Consider the following 12,155-nt stretch of genomic DNA (forward strand, 5'->3'; position numbering starts at 1 on the left):
TTAACCAAACCCAGAAAGAAAAACACATTTTTAAAAAAATGTGTCCCTTGACTTCAAAATCCAATTATCTAAAGTTGTCTGTTTAGGTCTTATTGCTAGTTTTCCGTACACCAACGTCCAGCTATTTGTTTAGAAAAGTCCTTTCTCTTTAGTCTACAGGGGGACGGTCTACAGTTAACTGCGGTCTAAAACATTATCTGCCAGGCTCTAGATTCTGCATCCAACCTCCAGGTCTCACAGGAAAACGCTGGAATCTCCATATTGATGATAGAGCTCCAATAAACAATGAATCATGTTGCTAAGACGCTGAGCGATCTTTAAAAAAAATCTTAGAAAACACCCGTTTTAAATTAACTGCACAAAGAAAACATTAAAGACAATTATCAATTTGAGAGAAAAAAAGTGTCTCCAATCACCTCATTTGAACTTGTGCGACCTTTCTGATGTTTCAATACCTTAAAATAGCCAGTTTCATCTGCCAAGAAACTGTATTTAATCTCCGCACTCTTCACCAGAAATCTCACAACCAGCCCTGTACAGATGCCACATTAATGTTGCAAAACATATTATTTAAATAAACCCCAAAAAATTGGGGGAAAAAATACATTCACAATCATGTCAAAAGAAATTTCAGAAAACAATCCTAAAGCAACGATAATATCCATAATCGCTGTAATGTTATAGCTAAATTTGCAGTATAAAAGGACATCTTAGCTTACCAAACAATCAGAGAAACACTATCCTCTTTATTGGACCAAGAATGTTCAGCCTCTATCTCTTATTTTTCACTCAATACATCCTTGGCTTTCAGCTTTCTGGTGTTTTTGTCCTCCTTGGAAAAATGTCCTGGGAGGAGGAGAAGAGTGGAGGAGAAAGACTTTCACTCAGTGATTCAGAGGCATCGTGTAAATGCCAGCATTCTCTTTCTGACAACCGGCGTTAATTGCAGATCCGACTCGCCCACACACTCCACATTTCTCCTGGAAGGAGAAGCTGAGACACTGAGATTGAAGTGGGATGAGGAGTGCAGTAAAAGATGCTGCAGCTGCCCGTTCCTCACACCATCACCACCTCTCATTTCTCCCTTTCCACCGAGAACTTGTGCTGAGACGCGAACACGCACTTACTCACATTTACGGAGACATGCAGGGGCACACAAACAGAACATGTAACAAGGCTAAAACATTTAATAAACAGTGGTAGTCACCGTGGAACACTATCCATCTATTTCACCATATCGTTGATTAAATGATGCAGGGTGGAATCTAATAGATGTATTATCAAAACCTCTATGTGTGTGTTCGCGTAATGGCAAAGGTAGAACATCTGGGGTGTCTGAGGTTAGAGCGACAGTTCACCGCATGCATGAGAGACACATTTCTCTCTCTCTATCTGTCACTGACATCAAATTCACTCCTTTGACTGACTCACAACATAAATTGTTAAAATGATATTCATTTCAGCAGCGTTGAAAGAGTCCCTCATCCACACATTGAACATAAGAGCTCACGTGATGGGGATCATGAGCAACAAGGCCCATTACTGGCGAGGCCCGGGGCAGCGCAGAAGCTAATGACTGCAGATTGAAGGGTGCTTTACTGCTTTGCTTTAGAAATCACTTGCAACCAGCTGGTATGGTAATGTACACGCCGCTAGAACAGCGGTAACATTAAATGGACAGTGAAAAATACAAGCATGCCGTAATACTGCTGCAACAACTCAAGTCCCTGAAGAATTACTTTAACAATAAAATGTGTCATTGGTTCGCCCTGGTAACTGAGGGATATACTTTCAAATATTTACTACTGGGGTTAGGGAAAAGTGGGGCTGTTCTCAACCAAAGAAAGTATTAGTCGGCTAACACTCATACGATGTTGTCGACTAATAGTTAATTTAATAGACAGATCTGTAAAACTGAGAAATCACACAAAAGCACCACTTTAAATTTAGTGTTTACCGGAGACGTGCTCAGAAAATTCTTGGAAATAAGTCATACGGCAATAAAAAAAAACGACTAATCGACTAAAGAAATCGGAAAACAAAACGACAGATTACGGGGACTAATTGACTAAGAGGGAGCAGCCCTAAGGAAAAGTATTCATTTTTAAATATATGCAAGTTAACAATACACCGAATACATCTGTGGATGCTGATACAGTTTGACTTTACCGATGTATGGTGCACATATCGGATACCGATACCGGATCGGATATCGGGCCGATACTGATTTAAATAGCTGGATCGGGTATCGGTGACAATGGGGCCGATCTATTCAATTCAATTCTATGTTTTATACTTTATACATTATATACTGGAATTTCAACTCTTGTTTACCAATTTGTTTCTGTATAAAAAAGGTTTACACTTGTAATTAATGTAAATAATTCCCGTTAATTTTTTTAAAGATTTTGACCAAGTTGCTGGTGTACGATTTATTATTTTAATAAAACATAATAATTCAGTACATTTATATCTATGGATTTATTTGTTACACTTTTTACAAAGTTAGGAAAGCAATGTTTAAATCAATCCTGATGTTGCTTTACACATAATAGAATGATCCCAGTCTCTTCCACACAGTGAGGAGGCATACAGCTTATTAATGAATTAAACGCTTCTATCGGATCGGTACTCGGTATCGGCCGATACCCAAAGCCCAGGTATCGCTATCGGTATCACTACAGAGAAAGTCAGATCGGTGCATTCCTACTAGATTTTATCCATACAGTAACGCAAGACACACTTTACAAGTTGCAACACGTCAGTCAACCAGCCACTTTCAAAAGACTGAATTCATACTAATATCAACTTGTAAAAAAGAGAGTACAATTAAAATCTTCTCCTTCTGTACAATATTAATGAGACGTGCATGCATGGTGTAGTCATACACTAGAAAACATTTGAGAAGGTCAGGTTACTGTTGGCCAATGCCCACACTGGCGAGGGGTTAAGGTCACCGGAGTACCACAGATTCAAAGAACCACCAGAAAGCAAAGATCCTCTCTCACCAGCTCTGTTACCAAACTGACCATACAATACAGCTCATCTGAAATGTACTGCTGCACCGTCCCATGGCGTGTCATCTTAAATAATTAAAAAAGTGGGAACTTAAAAAAAGACAATTACCTCCGAAACATTTCATATTGATTCACCTGTTTTGGGTTACACTTCAGCTGAGCTTATTCCAACTTTAACCCTGTCATCTCTTAAATAAAGTAATGACTGAGTGGTTTACTTTACAATCAGGAAAAACATACTATCAGGTGTAATGGCCTGATTCACTGTATGTCATGTTAAAAGTGCCAAATTAAAATTAGCTAGGCTTTGATGTCATACTTGGAAACTAGTCTCCTCTTGTTAAATTGAGTAAATACACAGACAGCAAGTATGGCAATAAGCAAGTGTAGTGATGTCACCGTGCACGGGCTGACCAGCACCATCTAGATACCAGTACCACTAACGTCACGCAATTATAAAAACTGGCAAGCTTTAACACCAAAAACTCTAAAAAAAAAAATAATGTACTGTATTTTAAGTTAAAGTAGCATGTTTTTTGTTTTTTTTAGAAGTTGTAATAATGTGGAAACAAATGCTGTAAACTCAACATCAGACCTCAACTTCTATTCCTGTGAGCTGCTGTTGTTGTTGTGATGGCTCAACGGTGTTATTATAAACACACTGATTACTATTTATGCGCCTGTTTTTTACAAAGTACAGTTTGACATTGCACACACTTTGTATCCCCAGGATTAACTGTGAGGGAGTTTTTTAAAAGACTCATAAATGGAGCATCTTGGTGGAGGAGAGCTACAGTAGGAAGGTTTTTTACTGTTGACGATGATAAAAGTTTCTCGCAATCCACTGATATCAACAGCGCGCGTCTGGCTGCGCCCTTTAAACACACACTTGGACGTATTTTACGACATCAAAACCTCACTGATAATTCAACATGACACGGTATAGCCTATATAGCCTCATATGCCTCATATTCCCGGAGAAAAAGACAGATAAATAGACAGAGAGATAACGTCTACCGTCTCCACATATCCTCTCTCTACGTCTCCCTCTTGCGCTCCTCTCCTCTCCTCTCTCTGGAGCTCTCCGGTGGCAACATTGTTTCTATTTCCGTTACTCACCTTTACTCCCAAGTCAGTCAGTCGCCGTGTATAGACACTCTATATCGGTGGCTCCAAGTGGATAAACGTAATTTCAGTTCACATTTACACGCTGACTGCTATTTTAGGGGGAGCTGACAAACTCAGAAAAAGCCAGTCTCCCTCTTGTCAGTGAGATACTCCTCCCCTTTATGTGACGATACTGACTCCCTCCCTCTTTCTCTCTCTCTCTCTCTCTCTCTCTATCACACACTCTCTCTCTCACACACACACACACATACACACACACACATACACATACACAAACCGCTGTCAAAACATTAGAATAAGTAGTATAAGTCTTAAGAAAACGAAAAATAAAGTGAAAATGCTGCAGTGCTATAGTTAGTTTGACTCTTATTATAAGCATTTTTACAACAAATGTGTACTTAACAGATCTGAGGATGTTACACCCTAAAACTGATTTAAAAAGAACAAATTAAAACAAACTATCTGAATAAAAAAGACTGGATAATAATTATGGACAACTACTCTCTCTCTCTATCACACACACACACACACACACACACACACACACACATCACACACACACAAATACACAAACCACTGTCAAAACATTAGAATAGGTGGTATAAGTCTTAAGAAATAAAGTGAAAATGCTGCAGTGCTTTAGTTAGTTTGACTCTTATTATAATCATTTTAACAACAACTTTGTACTAAACATCCCTGAGGATGTTACACCCTAAAACTGATTAAAAAAAGAACAAACTATCTGAATAAAAAAGACAATAATCTGTTTTCTTTTTTATAATTCTGGACAACTACTCTCTCTATCAGACTCTATCTCTCTCTCACACACACACACACATGCATCACACTCATACACAAACCACTGTCAAAACATTAGGATAAGTAGTATAAGTCTTAAGATATAAAGTGAAAATGCTGCAGTGCTTTAGTTAGTTTGACTATATTCACTTTAACAACAACTTTGTACTAAACAGCCCTGAGACATGAATCAGTTACACCCTAAAAACTGATTAAAAAGAACAAACCTATGCCCTATGTTGTTGTTTTTTTTAATTATGGCGCACTCACCACTACCACATGAGAGTTTTAGCAAGTTTTCATTGAGAATATGGAGGCATATCGTTTTTTAATCATATCTGTCATCCATATGGTAATTATACTGTGATACAATTATGACAAATTAATTTCCTTTATTATGTGGGTGGTTCACTTTCCACTCCATGGCAAAAAAATAAAACATTTGGCACCCAAAAGTGCTTATATTGTACAAAATGTACCACAAAAGCACCGATTTCAAAATGCAACAACCTATAGAGATGTTGTTACAGGAGTAACAGGACACCACAACTTCTCTTCAAACCAATGTCCCTTAGTTACATACATCTAAATGTCCAAAAAGTATCTCTGTATGATACTTACTGGTAGACTTGGCTTTCTAAAAACTCAGCACTCACTCACCTCTCAAAACATAGGCTGTCATTAATACTGCTGCAACAAACTATCTGAATAAAAAAGACAATAATCTGTTTTCTTCTTTATAATTTTGGACAACTACTTTCCCAAATAACTCGGCCTCATCACATTAGACACATTTGACGTCATATATCTCTAAGACAACAGCAATGGAATTTGCTTTTAAAGGGCACCTCGTCGCAGCCAATGAGAGTGCGCAGCGTCTGTTGAGCAGCCAATCAGAGGAGAGGAGGAGGCGGGACCTGGTGGACTCACATATGATCATGTCACGTGTACGTGCAGGATCAGAGGAGGTGTGGTGCCCTGGCCAGCCCTGCTGGGCTGTTTTTTTTTTACTGGCGTTTTGGAAGCAGGTGCGATAGAAAATTGAGCACAATTATCTTCTACTGTTTCAATTATGTGTTTAATATGAATGGGCTCGAACGTGTGGCCAGGTTTAGATAGAATAACTGCATGCACATGGGCACATCTTATAAAGAAGTTTAGCAGTTTAAAGATAAGACAAGTTAATATAGGCCACCTGTTTCACATACAGTAGGGCGTGAGTGCAGGAATGTCACAAGGTACATGTACTCAAGTACATAGTTTACTCAAGTATCTTCCATTTTCTGCTACTTTATACTTCTACTCCACTGCATTTTATATTGTACATTTGTCTGATGCCTATAGTTACTGCAGATTAACTATCTATATATGCAGATTAACTGTATCTATATCTATATTCATATCTATATCTATATTCATATAGATATAGATATAGATATATAGATACAGTTAATCTGCAGTAACTATATATATATATATAGTTACTGCAGATTAACTGTAAAATCTTAATCTTAGATTTTATAGATTTTTTATACATCTACTAATGCTTCTGTAATAATGATCCAATAATATAAAAAATAGAAAATGGGTCATTTTGACTCCATAATGAATAAATTTTTCTTGATAATTTAAGTGATGATTCTTATGTTCACACAAGTACAATTTTAAATGCAGGACTTTTACTTATAATAACGTATCTTTACATTGCTGCTACTTTTACTTGAAGGTTCTCTTTACGATATCCAGAGCATTAATATAACAGCAAAACAACTTTTTGCTATGTAAAGATATAGTCAGCACTGTTGCCGTTGTTTACACAGTTAGCGCTGTTAGCACCGTTAGCTGTGAGCAACCGGCTAAGCCGTCGCCACATTGATAGCCGTGTAGAGGCACTAGGGCTACGTATCAAAACGCATACTTTTTCTTTTTACTTTTAGTGCATACTGCAGCTGTCCTTACAAAGTACATACTGTTGCATGCAGTATGCAAACAATTGGGACATACTACTTTTTCATAATGTTGTGCATTGAACTTTGACCCTCTTGCTCATATATCTGATGCACAGACTAAATCTTTTTCTGGCAAACTATATAGTAGGGTAGTATGGGTATTGGAACGCACAGTATATGCCCTATTTTGAATTTAGCACCTTTAAGTAAAGGATCTGAATCCTTTGCTATCACAATAACTTGAATCCCAAGTTTACCTGATATCACACAGGACTCAGAGGAGTTATACAAGTAGCACCAAAGTTTCACACATTAGGCTACTCATTATCTCATAGTAAAGGCATGTCAAGTTCATTTTGAAAGGCTGCTTCTATATCATATGACTTCATCATTTAAAGTCATAGGACTTCATAGACACATTACTGATTACTGTGTCATTTCACATTTTAAACTACAAAGAGACACCGGACTAACTCACTTTAAGTTTGAATATACTCACATGTCTTTCTTTGTTTAAGAAACCGCAGTCAAAGCAATCTGGTGTCTCTGCAAACAGAATCAGTGATTTGATGTTGGCTGAATAGTCAAACAGTGCGTGATTATTTTGACATCCTCCTCTAATGGCATCCTGTTTTATTACACTGCATGCTCACTAATGAAGGGAAGGGGTTTTCACAAAGCATGGCTCCTGCTGTATGTAGCTCATTTGTATTAGTCTAGTATAGCCAGGTCCCTAGTGTATTGTGCTACCTTTTTCACCAGTTAGTCCCAGTCCCAAAGGAAAAGTCTTCCTCATCCCTCTCCTGTTTCCTCGGGGCTCTGGGCCAACGAGTCACAACTGTCCTTAATGGCTTTTAATGCCCATACAACACACTTCCTGCATTACTAACCACGCCTAAATATAAGTTAAATTCACAGCAAACTGCAGTTTCAAAGTTTATTATATTTAGTCTGCATGGTCCTGCTCTTGGCTCTTGTCCATGCACCTGTTCAGGTTAAATGAGGGCGTGCTTTATGGCCACATACTCGTGCCATGGTCTACTTTTGCTTTACTGTGCAAACTCAGGCTCCAAAAGAATAAAAAAACCTGCCAGGTTTTTAACAGGCCAGTAGAGATATAAGAGTCACTTTGTCCATTAATAAAATCTCTGCAAGTTGAAGATAACGGCACATTACATGTAAATGAATGTGTGCATCACACATGCATGACCATTCAAAGTGGAAGAAAATAAAGTGTAAACTAAATACTAAACCAGAAGAGCACTGTTATTGTTCTCATGGTGGCCACAGTAATGCTTTATAATACTCTATTCTACTTCTCACACCCACAACAGTCTTTTATATTGTGCCAAAAGACAGCGGCTACATTGTAGGGCAATGCACTACCTTTTATTTGTTTGTTGGGTAGCTATGAAGGATATTTGTTGCCCTATGTTGTTGTTTTTTTAATTATGGCATACTCACCACTACCAAATGAGAGTTTTAGGAAGTTTTCATTGAGAATATGGAGGCACATCTTTTTAATCATATCTGTCATCCATATGGTAATTATACTGTGATACAATTATGACAAATTAATTTCCTTTATTATGTGGGTGGTTCACTTTCCACTCCATGGCAAAAAAATAAAACATTTGGCACCCAAAAGTGCTTATATTGTACAAAATGTACCACAAAATCACAGATTTCAAAATGCAACAACCTATAGAGATGTTGCTACAGGAGTAACAGGACACCACAACTTCTCTTCAAACCAATGTCCCTTAGTTACATATATCTAAATGTCCAAAAAGTATCTCTGTATGATACTTACTGGTAGAATTGGCTTTCTAAAAACTCTGCACTCACTCACCTCTCAAGACATAGGCTGTCATTAACACTGCTGCAACATCATGTGAGTGTAGTATTCTAATAATTAAGCAACATTTGTAAATTGTTGAGCTCCTTCTTTAAGTATTTGTTCCAAAAGTGAAAGCCTATAAGCAATATCGCATTATTTAAAAGTGGTATCGCACAAATATTATTTTAAATAAAAACTGACCAAACAACCTGTTCACTTTTTATCATCTCACACATGCACTTTGATTCTGCTCTTCCCTCTGCATTGTGAGTAACGATAGTCTCTACAAAACAGAATTAAACCGAGGCCGTCCCCAGCTGTTTTCTTGGAGTGTTTTCAATCAGTAAAGTTTCTGCTGTGCAGCGGTTCTTAGTGAGTTCAGGCTGATGCCAACTGACAACAGTGTGCATCCAAATTGCTCTCAGCATCTCCTTTAGCAGCACTTTTGTGTCGACATACACCCCTGCCTCCCATCCTCCCAAACTGCCAGCAACAAAAAAAAGTGATGTTAGCAAAAACACAAAGTACACCAAGGTAGTGATTTACATCAGCTCATTAAGTTTCACCTCAACATGATGCTACACTATATATGAGATCATTTCTCAAATTCACAAAATCACACAAAAGATGCAATCGTGCATTCACAATAACAAAAACAATCTTGAAATGACTTTAGTGTTAATTGGCATCACATTTCCACCACATGCAAGGAGTCAAGACCTCCTCCTGACACCTGCGTCTCACCTGTTTGTCGTTGCTGCACACCTTCACAGAACCTGCTGTTCCAATCCCCCCTACAAGTTTCTTTATCGCTTCCTTTCTTTCTGTCTACAACACTTCCTCTTCTTCTTTCTGCTGCCTTTGTTTCACTCTGCCCATTGATTTACCTCAAAGCCAGACCAGCTGGCTTTGGATGCTTCGCTCAGAGCCCTGAGAGGCCCGTCTTCACACGCTGTTCCTCCTCTTGTCCCTTGGTCTCTCTGCAGGCAGAGAGCAAGGGGGGCAGTGGTTTGAAAGGTAGGACCCCAGATGGACATAGACATGTCGGGCATGCGTTATGTGACAGGGCTTGGCTCAGAGCTCTCTAGACCAGCCACAGCTGTCAGTCATAACTCCAGAAGGTGTTGAAGACTTTTCCTTCCTCCCACAGAAGGCTGGGAGGAGTGATCACAACAACATAGTGAACAGTTTTAAAGACAAAATGCCTATAAGTTTGATTATTCTTGGTTTATAGTACAATAAGTCTTTATAGTGAAACACATTATCATAAGTTTTAAACACTATTTATCAGATGTTCATGTGGGGTACTTTGTCTTTTTTAAATTATGGGGGAAAACGTATTTCGTATGACATAGTAAGTGATACATTTCAACAAGTTGCAGGGACATGCCAAATAACAGTTTGTTCCAGCAGGGCTTTGATGCGCGACAGCTGGCATTTCCAACATTGCACCAGACCACAAATAGACCCAGACACTCTTTCTCTCCAATTAAAAACGGGACTAAAACGCACGTCTCATGCAGCGAGCTTTATTAGGCTATATAAGTCAAGTTTGATCTACAATACGATAGCGGGGAAAGAAATAGATGTTTATTCTGTAAATGAGAAAAGCACAAACAGATCACTGAGTCACACAACTTTCTGAGACAGCAATCTGACCGCCGAGCTCTGAAATAACATTTCATTATCTGAAGCTCATTAAAACAGCCTCTCTGAAAAGCCCTCAACACCCCTCACCAATCCCTGGTCGTCCACTCGAGGCACACTACACATCCAGTCATGGGACAAACACTGCCAACAAATGCCACGCTGCGGTTTCAGTGACTTTTGAGATAACGACTCTGAAATATAAAGTTACCCATTACACACTCTGCAGCGTGAGATCCTTACATAACCACCAGTTGGGTTTATTAAACAAATCTGCAAGTAGTTGTTAAAATAAATTAAGCACAAACGTATTACAAATCTAGACGAGTCATTGCATTAAAATGTGTTGAATGATTTTTAATTGATGGTTTCAAAGTGCTAAAACTCTCCATCCACAGTGATTATAATCATATTGAAAACTCTTCCAACAAAGTGGTATCTGAGGAGACCGCAGCGATGTGTTAGATAATCAAGATCAAGATCTAAAAATACTCCATGTCTCACAGTTTGGATCTCTTCTCTCATTACCCACTGTAATTAAAAGTAACCAAGGCCTGCCGGCTCCAAATAGCATAGAATAGCACACAACTGTTAATGCGAGGGAATGACACTTGAAATGAAAACCCTAATGGTATCAGTTGGCTGAGGAAAGTGGAGCAGATAGCACGCAGCTATGAGATCTCCAGTGAATGTGGGTCAGTAGAAGAGAAGTGTCCAGTTTTGTGGTCAACTGCACAGTCAAATGTTCTTTTGCAAACCAACACAATGCAGTTTCGGTGTATTTGCTATACGGGTTTAATGACAGGCACGACTTCTCAAGCATTCTGTGATGTTTCTCATCTTGTTTATGTCTCACTTCTGTACAACTTTGACACTCTGCAGTAGGTTTTGTGGAGCTCTTCCCGAGGCAGAGAACGACAGCACACAAAGGTCCTTATGATGATCTCTCCTGAGATTACCAGCCTCTTGGGTTTCTTAAAGTATTCGTCTCTGTTTATCACACCGCTGAATGCTTATCAACTGCAAGGTGGAGTAGTTTGCTTGACGCATCCCCTTTTATTTCTCCTGCAGATGTACAGAGATCCGGATAATAACACAAGCTCTTTAATTATCTCCAATATTCACATGAGCCTATAGCTCCATTTATAACATGTAGTCTCCGTCGTACGGAGCTCATTAAAAATTGAACAAGGTCAGGAATGAAACTGCTCTTACCATTATTCATTTTGTCCCTAATTTCAAGTATTATTTAATTAATCACCTGAAATGACTCAAATAATTCACAATGTCATAAGTCGCTGGGAGATATTAGCGGTTACAAACACTTTTTTTTGTGAGCTAAATGGAACAAGACACTTTCTCTAATTTCTTCCTTTTTTTCAAAGTAAGAGCCATCTGTAAATGTCTGTGATTGCATGTATTTAAAAAAAAGAAAAACATTCATGCATTTTCTGGCTTTTAGGGGATAAAACATTGATGTTCTGTGAGGCATAAAGATCATTATGTACTTAAGCATTTCACTGTTGGCTAATTTCACAGATTTTCTGACTTGATGATTGCATCATAAGCAAAAACCTTGTTGCGTGCGTGTGTGTGTACGTGTGAGTTTCTGACATCGCCAAAGCCAGTCAGCAGGTGCCATCACTTCTCATTCCCACCATTTACGGTGTAAAGACATGTTGAGGACGAGCAGGATCAAGGGAGACTGCCAAAGGGAACGTGTGGGAGAGACCGCTCTATAATTTCTGCCTTTCAGCCAGTTCTTCTTGGCATTTT

At 38.6% G+C, this 12,155-nt stretch overlaps 1 protein-coding gene across 12 annotated transcripts in view; it reads right to left on the reverse strand.

Annotated features, from left to right (window-relative positions):
* mef2aa (myocyte enhancer factor 2aa) overlaps window positions 1-12,155 on the reverse strand; it is a 106,996-nt gene that overhangs the window by 63,128 nt on the left and 31,713 nt on the right. For 8 of the 12 annotated variants that reach the window (XM_074633038.1, XM_074633036.1, XM_074633035.1 and 5 more), the window contains exon 1: window positions 4,137-4,305. The exons of 1 other annotated variant lie outside the window; for it this stretch is intronic. The gene's annotated coding sequence lies outside the window, so the exon portion shown is untranslated. Of the gene's footprint in view, window positions 1-719; window positions 1,037-4,136; window positions 4,306-7,391; window positions 7,439-9,476; window positions 9,721-12,155 lie in introns of those variants that run through there. 3 more of the 12 variants (XM_074633032.1, XM_074633029.1, XM_074633031.1) reach the window with 3 other exon arrangements.

Source organism: Sebastes fasciatus, chromosome 4 (genome assembly GCF_043250625.1).
Source record: "Sebastes fasciatus isolate fSebFas1 chromosome 4, fSebFas1.pri, whole genome shotgun sequence".
NCBI classification, from domain to species: domain Eukaryota; kingdom Metazoa; phylum Chordata; class Actinopteri; order Perciformes; family Sebastidae; genus Sebastes; species Sebastes fasciatus.